The sequence below is a fragment of the Vollenhovia emeryi genome, unplaced genomic scaffold (genome assembly GCF_000949405.1).
Source record: "Vollenhovia emeryi isolate VEMERY1.0 unplaced genomic scaffold, V.emery_V1.0 DF939196.1, whole genome shotgun sequence".
Lineage (NCBI taxonomy): Eukaryota > Metazoa > Arthropoda > Insecta > Hymenoptera > Formicidae > Vollenhovia > Vollenhovia emeryi.
The window spans coordinates 246,974-262,041 of record NW_011967170.1 but is presented as its reverse complement, the minus strand read 5'-3'; the positions used below and the strand labels follow the sequence as shown (position 1 = coordinate 262,041).

Here is a 15,068-nt window from a genome sequence, read left to right as displayed (position 1 = left end):
AGATTTATCCTCGGCCGGCAGTACGCGCGCCCACGCGATTTCACGCATTTAGAGCGGGTTTTAGAAACGGTTGTGAACGTTCTTCCGAACTTCATCTATTATAGCTCGCGTTTCGTTAGGAATTACAACCAACTCCGCGTGAAAGAAACCGCCCCGGCGCCTGTATTTTATCAGCAATCTCGCCTACGATGTCGCTCTTGCGTGAATGTTCTCAAGGATTTCGCGAAATAAAGCCAGAATTAAAATTACATCTCCCTCGAAATTTAATTCGGTAACAACGCTAACAATCGGATTTATTTCACTTCAGCTTTGGCTCGCACTTATTAGACTCGCACATTCAAAAAAATTTTAATTGTATTATCTCGCTGATGATGTCAGAAGAAGAGAGCACGAAATTCAGAAAGTCTCGAAACAACCAATTTCTATGAAAATATCGGATATGAAATGAGGCTGAATGTTCATTGCTTATCAAATATTAAACGGTGGTTTCTAAATAAAACTGCAATGGTTTGCACAATTTGTACATTATTTTTAGTTTTCAAATTGACGAATATTTCCAACGAGTTAGATGGAACCCATTTTTTATCCCGGGAAAGAGAGGGGCATTCAGAAATCAGAAACACTATTTGCCTACGTAAATTGAGTTAGCAACTAAAATTGCAATGTGTAACATATTGCCTGTTTTGCAGGACGTAGTTTTACATATTCCTCTTGCGCGACATTATGCATGCGCTGCTATTCGTGTAGTGTGTGCACGTCAAGGTGCATTTCAAGGGGTATTTCCAGCATTGCGATAGAACAAAGTTTCCCTCTTAATTTTCCGCGTTTCTTGTTATTCTTATCTCTACGAGCAAAATAGAGCTAGAAAACGAGACGGTATTAGAGAAGCGTTCCATATTCCGACGAGGTATATTTAGGAAACGCCCACGGAAAATACAGTCGGTCCGAATTGCCCGCATAACATTCGCGGGAGCGCCACGGCGTTCGTATAAACATTTATAATAATCCCGAGTCGTAGTTTTGACGAGATTTCTATCGTATTATTTCAAACACGCGTACATTCTAATTCGTCAGCCTCGCCAAGACAAGATTCCCCTGTCGATAACTTTCGAAATTCCCTCAGCTCGAAAATACGAACGTCGAGGAATAATTAAATGGCGTTATTTGACTCCCCGATGCGCCGTCGGATGTAAATGTGCGATTTCCGTTTCACTTCGTAAGTATTTAGCTTCGCAAATGGAAATGCTTCGTGTTGTTGCACTTACTTTGTAGCGCTACTTACGTTCCGCGTATAATCGTGCCGTTTCAACGACGATTTAATTACCATTCTCCTTTTGATAGATGACGAGTCTATTATACTTTGTAAGATGGCTATTAATCCTGTTGATTAAAGTCGAGTTATTGAATCTATGCTCTCTGCTGCCAACAGTACTCGTAGATGTGCGTTAGTCATGAAAAGGGATCGCGAGGAGGATCAATCGATTCCTGTACGTATTTAAACGCAAGTAGCATAATTAACACTCTCGCGTAATCCTCGTGATTTTTTGTCAGAGAAACGAAGCTATTCTTTCTATTATAACAATACCTAGAACGAGACTTTTTTTTGCCTCATTGGTTTCCTAATGAGTCGGGAGATATTTATTTAAATGTATATGAATATGTGCGCGTGGAAATTAATAAATTTTGCATAGCGCCATATATTTTATAAATGACCGATGATAATATCGCGCGATACGTGCGATGTTTTGATCGCGGTGCAAATGCGTTTTTATCACGGTGATTAACCCGTAATTGTTTGAATGAATTGTTAAATCTACTCAACGCAGCCTGCCCAGCCATTCCTCCGAATAATTGCCTATTTAGTTCATTAATTAGCCATTTCACTTTATCAATTCTTAATAAAGAATAGGATAAGCGTAACAAATATTTCAATTGTGTCGGAAGAAAGAAAAACAAAAAAAAAACTGGGGCGAAATGTAATAATCGAGTTTTCGATAATGATGGCACACGATAATCTACAATTCAGGAACGCACAACTGCGCAAATGACATTTCAAAACTGCATTGTGTCTACAAAGTAGGTTTACATTGGACATTATTTTCCGAGAAATTAGTAACGCCATTATTCCCCACTTAATATTATACAGAATGCAATTCAAATGTATATTCAAAGCTTGGAAAAATAATACGTGCCGCGTTTCACCAAAACTCTTATTGAGCTTTAAACCTGTGTACATTTTGCAAAAATGCGCGTCTCTCTCGACAAAGCGAGAAGTCAAGGCGCTACTTCATCGCATATTTCCCGGTGACGCCGCGATTACACGGTTCGTTGTACGCCGGCTAACAAATAAGACGGATTTTAGCGGTCTTTTTTATTTACGGTTTTAAAGAACTCTCCAAAGAGAGTAAGCACCTGTCTGCGATTACCTCGTTCGCTCGTGAGAAAGACTCGAGACGTTATTCCGACCGACTATCTCCGAAAAGGGCGAAAGCGTCTTATGCGGGTGCATCAGGCTGTGCATCGCCGATCTCGCAAGGTCATTGGCGCCAGAATAAGCCGGGTCTTCTTTTTTTTAAGGGCCGCGCGCGAATGTATCGTTTTCTGTGCTCGGGAGCCCGGCCCCTGGCTGTCCCAGCTGAAGTCACTTAATACGTTTCGAGGAGGGATTAGGTGTCGTGTTCCGTCGGTCTTAACCGTATAATGTAGACACGCAGACCGGCGGAGCATCTGCTCCCGGGCCACGGGCCCCTCGACTCCCGGTCCCTCCGAGGGACTCGAAGGTCTCGACTTCTCGAGACAGGAGAGGCCGCTGGGGAGACGACTGAGAGGAGATTGGAAACGCCGGGAGAAGCGAGCGAGAGAGGGAGGATTATTCTGCGCGGGCGCATAAACGGGTTGCGAATGTGTGCGGGTGTATCGGCCGACGACGAAAATAGCTGCAGGAATGACACGGCGGTGGGTTAATTCAATACGTATCGCCGCCGCTAACGCGATTCAATTGGCAAGAAATCAATTATGCAGTTTTCAAATAAGTATCCGATGGGTACTTGATATTAAAATGTCACATGCACGGCGAACGTACTGAATTAAACCTTGCTCGGATGACATAAACCTAATAACAACGCCGCGTGCGCGTTCCCCTGGACTTTGTTCCATTTAGGAAACGCGTGTGGTGTTATAAATTTAAAAAAAATATAACAAGTTTCACATATTAATCTGATGAATTTAAATAAATTAAAAATTATATGATTCTATTTGAATTCGGTGCAAATTTCGCAAGTGTTTTCAAACTCTTGTATCACTTGATTAAACATTCAGTTCATTCGTTGCAAAAAGATATCAGTGCTCAGTCAAATTAGAAACCCGTGCACGTGGATTAATTAATATTAGTAACTTCTCTCGTGGGATAATAATTTAATACTCGATGAATTTAATTTCGCGTTTGCCAGTTAAATATCGGAATTTTATCGAGTAAACAGACGGCTGTGTTACTTTTCGGGAGAAAGTTAATGTGCCTCTTCTTAAAATGCACAGTCTTAATGCGAGTGTTTCCGAGTTCTTGTTTTATTATTATAACAAACACAGCAACTCCAAGAGCAATCCTGACTTGATTTAATTTAAATAAGCGAAGAAATATCGCTTGCCGGAAAATCACTCGCTACGAGGACCATGACTTTTGCTCACGAGGAATTTAATCCTATCGTCGTCGAGGGGTGGCCTCAAGATTTCTTCGCGCTTTCGTGGCGGCTGCTTGTTTCGAATTTGAATTGGTCTCTCGCATACGCGTATCACGGTATCACAGGCGGTTGCAAACTCTTGCGCGACCTGCATTGCGGGTGGTTGCCGGAGGATGCGGGACGTTGTTAGAAACAGTCGCTGCGCGCGGCGTGGATTGAGTTCTTGAAAACACTCTGCGGTATTGTCTTGTCGCGAGAGTACGCGGTTTGCACAAAGACACTTGGCAGCTCGCGCCGCGCTGCGACGAGGGGACGCGCGTGAATTTGTTATCGTTGCGTGCAACGGCGAGAAATTCGTATGCCATTAACGCAACAGTTGGCGGGATAGCGGGCGGGTTGCTTTCAGAAGCGCATTACAACATCTGCTTGTAACTACGCGGAAGAATAAAAAGCCAGGGGAGGAGAGGGCAAAAAGTAAGAGAAACCGGGCAACATGCAAAACTAGACGGGACTGTGCGAAATAATTTTCAGGAATGTACAGACGCGCGTTCCCCGACGTTTTGCAGATTGGAGTAATTATATTGCGAGCCGAGATTAATTTATGTAGCCGAAAGAATATTATCCAAATAGAGCCTGAGAGTGGAATATATTTTCCTACCTTTACTTGCCTTTGTAAAAGATAAACGTAATTTTGTAACTCGCTTTTAATGAAAAAGTAATTGGTGCAAAGAATAACTTTGTCCTTTCTTCGCGCAGATATTGCAAACGTTCTAAGAAAATAATCGCATTATCCTATTTTTAATCAACTGCGCTCGATTACGAGATAATTTGCCGATTAAATCAATAAAATTTAAGGCCACATCGCACGATCGACACTCTCATATTTAAATCTTTTATCTGCTGGTAATTTTCTGGCATGACCTTGGTGACAATCGATAACCGTCAAAGTAAAAATATATGTTTCTTCTTTCGTACGATATTGCAGTACGGAGGCAATATTGCGCCCAATTTTGCCGCCCACGTTACAACCGCACTACGTCACAAAGACAGTTATGTTCGTACATTTCTCTTTTTTTTTTCGGCACGGCCGTCAGAGCGGTTTCGAACTTAAACGAGCCGCGGCTGACCTCACATCCGGTTCTCTTGCGGGGCGTGAATAGAATCAAATGGAACGGAGGGTTACTAAATGACAATGGTCAACTCGTACGCGCCGGTTCTTATTTCCGGTACATGCGGACATTGTTCGTCGCATCCTGCGCAGTGTACATGGATAACCAAAGGCGCGTCATACTTTATCGTGCAGTTCGATTGCTTTAAGCAACGATGCTTTCTTAAGGTAGTTCTTTCGTAAAATCAGTTATGTGAGAATTGTTTCAAATTTTTACAGTTTATTCTTTACATAAATACGTGCAAAATAAGACTAATTAAATTACAATTGACCGTCTCAAAGTTCTCAAAAAAATTGTTAAAGTTTACTATGTTACACGAAATATTACGTGTAAAACACGTTAAAATATTATTACATGTAACAATATAATTCGTTGTGATATTATTACATGCCAAATATTATTTACACATATTATTATGTTTTAGAATATTAATATATGCGTTTGCAAACGCAAATGGTGGCACATTTTATTTTTTTAAAGCTTAAGGGGATGCTGGAGTGGTTTGATTTACCGACAGAGTCGGATACCGTTTTTGCGTTTGTAAATCTTATTATTTGCATTTATGTACAAACTAATACCAGACCCAAGTGTAGAATGCATAGTTGAACATTTTCATATAAAAAACATTGAGATTTGAAGTCTAATTCGTATCGCATTATGTATTACAAATATTGCAATACATAATGCGATACGAATTAGACTTCAAACCTCAATGTTTTTTATATGAAAATGTTCTACTATGCATTCTACACTTGGGTCTGGTATTAGTTTGTACATAAATGCTACATAATTATTTTCGTTTGTATATAATATGACATATTGAGGTTACGTTTCTTTACAAACCTCCAAAAACTGTATGCGACTCTGTCGGTAAATCAAACCACTCCAGCATCCCCTTAACGATGAGTGAGATTCGTATGAGAAACAAATATGTTATAAAGTAAAATAGAACGAATAGCTGGGAAAAAAATCAAAATTATTGACCGTTTCGTTTCAACAATTATATAAACAGTTAAAACTGAAAAATGGGAAGAATTATGTAGTAGACATGGTGTAGCGTAAGAGATGTGGCAACAGCACCTCAAACTACAATCTTTCGAATCTATTTTATATTATGTATTAATCGTAAGTGTATTCTTTAGAACAATATTGCACCAAAATATATCATTGTAATAATTGAGTGCTGGTTCCTGTCTGGAAGAAACTTTTGAGCATAACTGTCGCGAAACAACTACCTTAAAACACACTTAATCGACACTTGTGGCGAAAAACTCATCTTAATTAAAACTTGTTCAAATTCCAAATTTCATTCGGCCTCCGCCGGCCACATTTATCAATTAACGAACTTTATGCAGCATTTACTTCGTAACGCACATTTATACCTCGATTGAACTTGGAACAAAATGATAGATAAAAAGCGAGGGGGGAAACCGCTGACCAAAATCTTGTACACCAATGCCCACTAGGCATTACTTTGTCTTATTATCTTATTTTATCTTTATAATGTCCCAGCAAGATCTAATGCCCAAACTAATACCCAAAAACTGCCTAGTAATGCCCAGTAATGCCGCAAATCTGCACACCACAATGCCCACGGCGGTTTCCCCCTCGATAAAAAGTGTAAAATATGTTGCAATTTGTTCGTTAGAATTGCTCACGTCGTACATTATAAACGTAATATCTCTTTTAATAAATAGTAAATGTGAATCCTTTACATCGAACAAGAAGTACTTCGAACATGGGCAATTTTGTTTTACGTTAAATTCCCCCCCGAATTTCAATTCAGACGTAACTGGGTTACGAGGTAAGATAGTTAATAAAATTATGCCCGATAAGAAGTTTCATTCAGGCGTTATCGTGAATGATGAATTACTATTCGGATTGCTCAATTTGCACTGTTTTACATGCGGCTTGTATCTTTATCTTTAGAATTACGGTGTTTCCGCTTTCCCGCAGTATTATCATAATACCGAAACTGTAAGCGTTCCGTGCAATGCGGATTTTATACGAATGATAATACTGGCCTCGCCGTAATTGAATATAAAGCGCAAGATTAAGATAGTCGCATTTCGAAAAGATATACGAGACCGTATTAGATTCCACGGGAGCTTCACGCTATTTATATCGTGTTACGCGTGGTGGTATTAAAATAAAATTTATGCAGTCGCGATATGAGAATTTTTGCGAAATACAATTAACACGGTTGATATTGTTTCGCGTTAATTAAATTAAAATATTCACCTCTCCGATCGAGCAACGAATTATGCGATAAGTTGTGCAAACGTGATATTGCCGTGTTACACACGAATATCCCTGCAGCTTGTCGTAACTCATCGAAACTTTTCCACGCCCGTACTCTTGGAAAGTTAAAACGAGCCGCGAATGCGCTACGACGTTGAAAAAAAATTTCATTTCAAAATTTCGACATTTTTATTCCCCCTAAATATCTCCCGTGAAAGCTTTCGAGGGAAAAACGTGTACTTGTTGCGAGGCACTCGGCACACTTAACAATAAGCCACGTTAGGAAGCGCCCGTTAATTGCACGTTACAGGGAGTGTTCAATCGAAAATAAAATTAAGGTTAATTTGCTGCGTTGCTTCCAATACGTAACACGGGGCCACGGGCTTTTGCGCGAGGCACGTTAATGCCGTTATATGAGGGCTTTCTCACGTTGCGGCCGTCGCGCGTGTAATTGCACGCGAATATATAAATGTCGTCATAGCGTCACGGGATGCGCGCGTGAATTGTCCGCGCGTAATGAATTTACGGGTCGGCTATTCGGATTCCAAATGCAATGATTGAAAATGCATACAAAATCACCGGGGACGCCTAAACGCGGGCATTAGCCACCGTGGCCTCATTATCGCCGTGTTAATTCGTCGGTTTCAATCAGTTCGTAGACGCATATTTCTCACGTGCACACAATGCTACGAGCAGCAACGTCACAGCCTTGTCGCCCGCCTTATCGATCCGGGGCTCGATTCTTGAATTCATTCGAAGGCGATGACGTATACGAAAATTCTGCTCTGACAGAAAAGTTGGAAGCCGATCGGTTTAAAGCCACGCGAATAGCCAATCGACTTGCAGCTCTTCTGTAAGAGCAGAATCTTCGCATACGTTTCTCTTTCGAGCGAATTCAAGGATCGAGCCCCTGTTATTCTGTTATCAATCATTCATTTAAATAGTAATTTACAAATGTATAACAATAATTCACGTTTAAATTGAATTCACATTTTACTAAATTACAAGTACAGGCTATCTACATCCTGCCTTAGACTCGCATTGGCCATTCTTGTGTGTTGTTTTGTATAACGATAATTCCGAGGGGGAAACCGCCGACCAAAATCTTGTACAATGCCCACTAATGCCCTGCAGTGGGCATTACTTTATCGTATTATCTTACTTTATCTTTATGATGCCCAAAAAAGCCTAGTAATGCCTAGCAATGCCCAGTAATGCCGCAATTCTGTACACCGCAATACCCTCGGCGGTTTTCCCCTCGAATAATTCTATTATACAGAATATTCCTAAACGTGGTACGTTCGCATCTTATGACATACTGTACGTGACTTATTGCGAGTAATTTGTCTGTTGAGTGCAAGGAAAGGGGGAAAATTTTCAAGTTAAACAATATCCTAACGTCATGAATTTTTCATTCCGCTAACTTCTACCTCATTCATCAAAACTCTCCAGTGCTTTATTGTTTGAGCGTAATTTTTGCGTTTGTCTATCGCGTTTTATCTCCTTGACTAACAGTTTCCTCTGTGTTTTACTTTCAGTTGGCATCAACACTGATGCTCTAGTGAAGGTACTTGGCGCACTGAGAGAGAGAGAGAGAGAGAGAGCGAGAGAGCGAGAGAGTGAGAGAGGCTAGAGAGCGGTTACAATCAGAACAGGATGTGGCACGCACGGGTCGTCGTCTTCCTATTGGCAATCACTTCCGTCATCTACGCCAAGGTGGCCGTGTTGCCGCACGATGTCTACCCCGGTTACGAGGTGACGCAATTCCGGCGCGACGCGAGTCGCGCCTCCAATTTCCGTCTTCTGGAGACCGGTTTCTCCAAGTACTTCACCGTGCTGGGCAACGGCCTGGTGATGACGACGTCGGACCTGACGCCGCTGGTGGACCGTCCGGTGAACCTGATCGTCCTGGAGGAACTGGCCAACGGTACGCAGACCCACGACCTTCACCTGTACGTCATCAATCGCCGGAACATGCTGACCTTCTCGCACGACCGTCTGGGCGAGGGCGAGGCGCTGGAGAACGCGCCGGTTGGCACGCGGATAGACGGCTTTCCGGTACTGCGGGCGCGCGGCAGCTTCCCGGTGCACTACAAGATCCTCCCGGACGACAACGGGGAGCGTCCCTTCGCCCTTCGGGAGAGCGAGACCAACGACACCGGCTTCAATCTCACCCTGAAGAGCCAGATGCAGGGCGTCAGGGTGGTCACCGCGAAGCCTCTGGACCGCGAGGTGCGCGGGATCTACACGGTCGTGATACACGCGTCGGATGGCAACTTCCTCAGCACCTCCAAGATCAGCGGTATCGTTCACGTGCTCGATCAGAATGACAACAGTCCTATTTTCGAACGCGAGCTGTACATCTTTGAGATCAGACCGACCAACTTGGACACCTTGCACAAAGACAACGTGGTGCAGCCCGGCTGGAAGAGGTTCTCCACCGTGGGCAGGGTCACGGCCAAGGACGCCGACGGGGACAAGGTCGCGTACAAGTTGGTCACACCTAGTAGCCTGCTGATCGTGGTACCGCAAACCGGCGAGCTGTTACTGGCCGGCGAGCCGGAAGTCAATCCGGAGCAGGACAGCGAGTGCGAGCTGGTGGTCGAGGCGCACGACTTACGCACGCCGAGCCGCAGCACCGAGAAACCGGCCAAGGTCGTCGTCAGATTCCTCACCTCGGAACCGGACGACCCGCCGGAAGTGCATCGTATACAGAAGAGGAGGGTCACTAGGGCGGTGCGACCGACGAAGAAAGTCGACTTCACGGAGGCGGATGGAAATGTCGAGGGCAAGATCGCGTTTTATCTCGAGAAGGAAAACGAGAAGGAGACCTATAAGATAAGAGACGAGAACAAGTGGGTCACCGTGGGCGCCAACGGTTCTGTCATGGTCAAACAGAGATGGGACTATGAGGAATTGGGCCCGGAAAAGACTATCGATTTCTGGGTTACGATTACGAACACAGGTACAGGTACTATCACAAAGAGTTTCACAAATTTTTATCTTACTACAAATCCTCCGGTCACTTGGCGATGGGTTTCCAGGGAAGAAGTGTTTCCGCATAACTTTCGGTTCATTTGATAGAAAATATTACGCATTCTCAGGAAAACACTTGTCTCGCGTAATTTCGCTCTCGATTGCACCTTGTAATATAATTTGTGGTACTCGGTTATATTTTATGGTGATTTTTATACTGTTTAATTAATTTTTCCTTCGGTATTATCCGCATGTGAAGAGCCGTGCGTACGGTATCCACCCGGTGTCCCGTGCCCATATTACGATGGTAAAGTTTTATTTCGATAAGCATTGCCTGAAATAGTCTCAACTGGCACTTTCACGGCCCGTCCTCACGCGCATATTCACGCTTTTCTTTCATTCATCCTGCATCCTTGGGGCTCTGTTTGAAGGGTGCAGTTACTCGCTTCGTACTCGGTGATTTCGAACGCGGATAGTTCATTAGCAGAACAGACGATAATAAGAGCTTTGCCAACCGATACCTTGCAGAGATAACGAGATTACAATATGCGGCAGCAAATATTTAAGGATATGCTTAAGGATTTGTTCTCGGGGTTTAATTCGCTGGAGAATAATGCGAGAATTGCAGGGATATTTATGTGCTTTCTGTCACCTACGCATTTATTGTAAATCAATATTATACGACTGCAACTTATCGTATAAAATATTTACTGCCGCGTATCCGTTCGCCGTGTCCCGGAAAATATATTTCCCGCAAGTATTTATATTTCAAATAATAATTATAACTCTTTTCTTTTCTCGCATCATCGGCTTCCAAAGGATTTCAATGTAAGTAACAATCTCTATCGCCCACTTGTATTATATGTTAAACAAATAGAGGCAAACATTACTATATCTCACGTTGCTTTCATACTGCATTTTTACGTCTCTCAAAGGACCATTCTGTAGTAGCGCATTGTTCTTAGTGACCACGCTTCGAGTAGCATTTTAGATACTGCAAAGTGAATTTACTATTTATTAATCGGCGCTGCTGCGGACGCTATTTGCGTATGAAAAAAAGACTGAGAATCTGTACAAGGAGGAATACCGAAAGGAAAGTATTGTTGAGTCTAATAGCGAATTCGGTTGCTTGCACTGGTGCGCACTGAGTGCGCACTAAGGCTTGTTTACAGTCAATTCTTATATTTCCGAAGCGTCTTAAATATTCTTGAAATATTTCGTAGCCAGTAAAATGATCTGTATAGCATCCATACGGATTGTTTTCTGGCTAAATCGCTTTGAACGTGCATTTAAGACAAAGTTGAGTATAAAAATTGACTGTAAACTGGCCTTGGTGTGCACTCGGTACGCACTAGTGCAAGCAACCGAATTCGCTATAAATGAATCCCTCTCATTTTGAAAGAAGATACCTATATGCACCAGCGGCACGAAAGGATACAGCATCTGTGCGATTGAATTTCTTCCCTAGGACGTAATTCCTTGTGAAATTTAATTTGTTGCGTCTCTCACGCGAAACATGATTAAAAAAAACCTAATATATTTGCCTCCGTCGTGCCATGAAACACAGATTCGTTTCGAGGTCATTAATCTTCGGAGTGTTCTGTTGAAAAACTGCATCGAAATGGCGTTGAAATGGCGATTAAAATTTCGCAACACGCAAGTGGCGTACCAGCAGCGCTGCTCTACATTGTTAATGTGGCCGTTACGTGTACGCGCGATAATCGATGTGACGTTATAGATACCGACAATCAGCGCGTCATCATCAACATGAAGGATGTGAATGACGAGCCTCCGTATTTCATTAATCGGCCACTACCGATGCAAACGGTCGTTCAGCTGAACGCACCGCCGAACACTCACGTGTTCACCCTTCAAGCCAGGGATCCTGACACCGACCACAACATCCATTACTTCATCGTGCGAGACCGAAGTACGTAATATCACGATTAATCGAGATTCGATATTTCGAGCATTAATGCTCACGTTCCGCTGATAACGAAATGTAATAAAGAACGGGATTAACGGGACGCGCGTGAAAAACTTCCTAGGAACCCGATTGTTCTACACGCGCTGCTAATTCCATTTGAACAACATTAACGTGATAATTGTGTGAATTGTGTTTGGGTGTATTCGGAAAGCTGGATGGAAGAGAAGTAATTTTTAACAACCGCGTAGTATATGAATAAGAAATTTAAATCTCTGCTTTAACGAGCAATTGATACTTTTATGAACGTAAAGTTTAACGCGACGATACAAAATTAAAACCGTTTCTATATAAAACATCCGCTCTTTCCGTTTTCATATCCACGTATTTTGTGCCGTTCGCCTCACGGATGTACGTGCATTAATTTTACACTGGCAAACGTAACAATTGTCAGGGCTCGTTTACCGTGATAAGTCGAATTAATTAATCTTTTACACAACTATTCAATAACACGTCGCGAGAAATAATTAGTAGAAACAGTGCCTCTTTATCGATATATTTTTTATAACAAGGATTATTGTACGATATATTGCATGCGTGTTTAATTATTTCGTTGCACGAAGAAATTAATTTTCGCATCGGGCAGGAAAATGAATGAAACGCTCTTGACAAAAGTTACGTTACTGCCGGCTAGAAAGAGTAATTGTCTCGTTTGTACACGTAAAATATTAATCGGGAATTCAGTGCTAAATTTTTCATTAAACGGGAGAATAATCTGTTAATTAAACAGCCGAACAGTTTCAATAATTATAAGAGAAATATATATGTTGAATTTAGCAAAACGCCACATAGAAACACATTGAACGGGCACAAGTATACGGCCTAATTATTAATCTATATGCATCGCATCAGCGTAAAATCGCGCGTTGTTCCCGTCGAAAATGTACCTGATGATGCAATGGCGACCTAGTATCCGCAATTTACAGGATTACATAGTAATGACGCCGAATGCTTTTCCACAACGATCGCGTTTCGATATTACAAACAATTGTTTTCTTTCGCGGCATAATATGAGGCATAAATCCATTAGCAATGCGCCCCCCCATTAAATTGTCAAATAAACCAATAACACTAACTTAAACGCGATGAAACGTACATTGTAACTAAAACTTATATTGTTTTTCGGTTCTCTCGGTGAATTTTCAACTTTATATTTACGATCTTAACCGTACTAGTCGAAATTGAACTTGATTTCACGTCCGGCCTTAAGCGGCAAACAAAAACTGCACGGTAATTGCATTACGATTTCAGATTTTTACCGTGTAATTAACACTGCATTGCGAGGTTTACATTGGCGGAACTGACAAAGTGAACGTATCCCAACTAACTCCTTTAATTAATTAATTAATTAAATTAATCATGTACGCAGCTGGCGGTCGCTTTGAGGTCGACGAGAGATCAGGAGTGGTGCGTACTCGTGGCACCGACCTCTTCCAGCTGGATATGGAGTACGTCCTTTACGTGAAAGCTGAGGATCAGAACGGCCGTATCGACGAGAGGCGTTTCCAGTCGACTCCTGAGGAGAGACTATCGATCGTCGGTGGAAAACGTGCACCGCAGTTCTACATGACGGCGTACGAGGCCGAGATACCGGAAAACCAGAAGAAAGACTCCGAGTTAGTTCGCAAGTCTATTCCAGCGGCCAATTAACCCATTCAGTTTGCGCTTGCTAAGAAAGCGACCTCCATTTTTTTTTCAAAGTTTGTACATAATTGCAAATAATTTTGGCAACCCTCGAGTAGATCGGTTTTAACGTCTGGAATATCGACAATTCTAAAAATGGCTTTCACTTAACTGCACTGCTTGTTAAATTGTTACTGTCGTAAATTGTATGGTGCTTTTTGAAAAAGAAATTGTCTTATGTGTACCAACGCTTTCTGTTTATAAAAATACAGTTAAAAGTGTCACGTGAGATACATAAAAATTTACAAGATCGCGAATCTACAATTGCTTTGCCGTGTCCAGCTTGCTGACATCTTTTATTTGCCCTCCGCGACATTATTTGCACAAGACTGCTTGCATTTGAATATTGCAACTGTTTGACTTTGGTCCACTTTACTGTCAGAACTGTTTGTCTTCAGGGTTAGTTGACTTTTCCAAGTTCGATCTAAATTCGACAAGTTGCCCGCTCGCGTGACAAATAATCAAGATTTCTCAAAATTTATTCCCACACACCCGTAGCCTTGCTTATTCCCGAGCTGTCAAGCCCGCGGGATGTTCGTGCGAGTGTCACGTGTTCAAACTTTTCAGCATAATATCGGTGAAAGCCAAGTCGTTCGCCGATCGAGAGATACGGTACACGCTGAAGGCGCAAGGTCAAGGAGCCGCGGGTACATTCAACATCGGGCCGACTTCTGGAATTGTCAAACTTGCGAAAGAACTGGATTTCGAGGATCTGCGGCAGCCCCACATCTATTCTCTGATAGTGACGGCCACGGAGGACTCTGGTGGTTTCTCGACATCGGTCGAGGTAAACTGGATTTATGTCTCTCGAACTTTGTTGTTTCCGCGAGGAATAACAATTCTTTCCTCGCGGCGAATGTAGCGCAACGCCAGAATCTGCATACGAGCGCGATCCTCGCTCTACTTGTTGAACGTTTACGCGGAACTGAATATCTCAACGGTCTCTTATTTAAATTTTAGCTTACGATCCGGGTGTCGGACGTCAACGACAACGCCCCTAAATTTGAGCTTCCGGATTATCAAGCTCACAACGTTGACGAGGATATCCCGCTGGGCACGAATATACTGAAAGTCAAGGCGACCGACGCTGACTCGGGGGCAAACGCGGAAATAGAGTATTTAGTGTCCGACGATCACTTCAGCGTGGACTCCAATGGTATTATTGTCAATAATAAGCAGCTCGATGCGGACAACAATAATGCCTACTACGAATTCATCGTTACTGCTAAGGATAAGGGTAAGTCACTCGGAAGAAAGAAATCGTGTACTCCAATTATACAGGGTGAGTCTTTCCATATCCGACAAAATTTTTGAGAAGGTAGAACGGATCGAGATGAA

The 15,068-nt window shown here is 42.5% G+C and overlaps 1 pseudogene; it reads left to right on the top strand.

Moving 5' to 3' along the window:
- The window catches only part of LOC105562062, a 76,015-nt pseudogene that overhangs the window by 42,812 nt on the left and 18,135 nt on the right, over positions 1 to 15,068 (top strand).